The sequence below is a fragment of the Lontra canadensis genome, unplaced genomic scaffold (assembly GCF_010015895.1).
Source record: "Lontra canadensis isolate GAN:19392208 unplaced genomic scaffold, GSC_riverotter_1.0 scaffold32, whole genome shotgun sequence".
Classification (NCBI taxonomy): Eukaryota; Metazoa; Chordata; class Mammalia; order Carnivora; family Mustelidae; genus Lontra; species Lontra canadensis.
The window spans coordinates 7,462,872-7,465,638 of record NW_022631026.1 but is presented as its reverse complement, the minus strand read 5'-3'; positions in this window follow the sequence as shown (position 1 = coordinate 7,465,638).

Here is a 2,767-nt window from a genome sequence, read left to right as displayed (position 1 = left end):
CCACATCCCCGTCCTCCAGCCACTGGGGCAATGCCTGAGCTCACCCTTCAGTGCCCTACTCCTTTTAAGCCAGATGTGATTCTAAGCAGGTACGGATACCGAATACCGTGGTCAGAGCAGCCCCTCCTGTAGCAGGGGAAGTAAAAGAGAAGCCAACAAAATGGCCCACCGAGAGGACCAGGGAAATAAGTGGTGGGACATGCACAAGAGAGGCCACCCAAAATCACGACATTGACGCTTATGGACCCCTGTGCTTTACACACATTTCGCCTGGAATAGGAGGCCTTTGCGGATTTGACCCCCGTCACCTGCAGGGGGCGCGCTCATCTCCCTGCGCTCCAGGTTCGGGGGCAATGCCTGCCTTCTCCGCCAGGCGGCACCGGCGGCCACACCGACACCTGTAGGCAAGGACGGCGAGGTTTGGGTGGTTCCCGCTGGAACGCGGACCAGCCTCTCCAGGCCCTGGGGACAGGCTCTTCTCAGAACGGCGGCCCTCCAGGACCCGTGGCTCTCTGTCCCAATTTGCCTGATGCTCTTGGAGAGACAGAGGCGAAATGGGTCCTCCCTGCGAGCACCCGCTGTTCTCCCAGGCTGCCCGATGCACGCCGGCTCCCCAGAGGGGCGCCTGCGGAGAACACTGTGCCCCTGGACGCTTCCAGAAATACACCAGGATGAGGGTCACTCGCTTCTTTTTGCACTAAAATAAAACACATATCAGGAGCCTAATGATGTCAGGTACCGGGCCACACACCATCACTGACCCGGTGGGACTCTCCGCCAGCAGAGAAGCAGAGAACAAAACAGTACATTATACTGATCCAGAGAACCCCCACACCCCAGGGTGAGCCCGCAGGAACACCTTCTTCTTGCATGTGATTATGTTGCTAACGTTCACGAAATAACATTTACACTTGAACGATTTTCACGTGTTCAAGTCAGTGGCATTAAGCACATTCACACTGCTGTGCCGCCATAACCACCAGCCACGTCCAGAACTTTCTCATCTTCCCCAAACAAGAAGTCTGTCCCCATTAAACGTCAGTTCCCCGTCGCTCCCTCCCCCAGCCTCTGGAAACTTCTATTCTACTTCTTGTCTTTATAGATTTGACTAATCTAGGTGTTTCATAGAAGTGGAAGCATATAATATGTGTGCTTTTGTGTCTGGTGTATTTAATACATATACCGTATATATGTTAGCATATATGCTTCCAAGATTCAGCTATATTATAGCATGTTTCAGAAATGCATCCCTTTGTAAGGCTGAATAATACTCCCATGTAGGGATATACCACATCTGGTGTATCCATTCATCTACCGGTGGACACGTGAGGAGTTCCCACCTTTTGAGTCCCGAGAATAATGTTGCAATGAACGTCAGTGTATCTTGTGTAAGTCCCAGCTTCCAACTTTTTTTTTTTTTTTTTTTTTTTTACAGAGAGAGAGAAAGTGCAGGGGAGGGGCAGAGGGAGAGGGAGAGAATCTCAAGCAGGCTCCTTGCCCAGCCTGGCTCCTGACATGGGGCTCAATCTCACGACCCTGAGATCATGACCTGAGCCCCAGTCAAGAGTCAGACACTTCACTGACTGAGCCACCCCGGCACCCCCCCCCCCAAGCGCCAGCTTTCAGTTCTTCAGGGTATCTACTTAGGAAGAAAATTGCCGGATCATGTGGTATATCTGTAGACAGTCTTTGGAACCTCCCACTGCTTCCACCAGCAGAGCACGAAGGTTCTAGTTTCTCCCCATCCTTGCCAACTCCGGATATTTTCCGTTTTTTAAATTGTTGCCATCTTAATGGGTCTGCAGTGAAGAATAATTTCTGAGCCGAGTTAGTCTGGAGGAATGCATAGAACGGCCAAGAAACAAGGGGAGAAGGAAGCCCCAGCAGAGCTAGCCGTACCTACAATGTCAGGAAGGTATGAGAGTTCTGGAATGCCAAGGAGAGTGGAAGAGTGGGGGAGCCAGGGATGAGGCCAGACGCCGTGGGCCATGGAGGCGGTGCGCAGGGGACCAGACTCTCCTGGATCAGCGGGTGCCCCGGGGGAGAGGCAGGGTAGCATGGAGTGTGGCCTGGAGGCAGACAGGTCTTGGGGGGGGGGGATATCTCTACTCTGCTTCACACCTGTGTGTCCTCAAGGCAAGTCATTCAAGCTTCCCGATTCGGTCCCATGACTGAGAACTGGGACCCCACCATTCTTCAGCACAAGACTGCTGCCAGGCTTCACTGGAATGATCCAGGTGAGCTCTCCACACAGCCTCCGACCTGAGGCAGACATTCCCTGGGTGGCGGCCATGATTGGCAATGGGTGCTAATGATCATCCTAATGAAATAATAACGTACACACATCTGAGGAAGACGCTGAGCGTGACAAGGTGTAAGCCACCAATCAGGCAACATGGAAGCTTCCAAGAGGAAGGAGGCGAGCCTCTCTCCTCAGTGAGCACGTGATCCTGATCCATTGCAGGAGAGCCCTGAGGAAGGGCTCCTTTTTGGACTCTGGTATCGGAGAGGCTGGGTTAGAACCAGGGGAAGGGGAGATTATATATATTTTCTGCAAAATGTTCCACTTCCCACCCCCAAGATGTTCTTCCACAAGCGAAAGGGACCCGTCGCTATTACCAACTAGCGTTCCCTCAAAAGACACATGGCAAATCCCTGACCTCCAGTGTGACTGAATTTAGATATAGGGCCTTTTTGGAGATAATTAAGGTCAAACAAGATCATAAGGTGGGGCCCTAATCCAATACAACTATTGTTCTCACAAGGA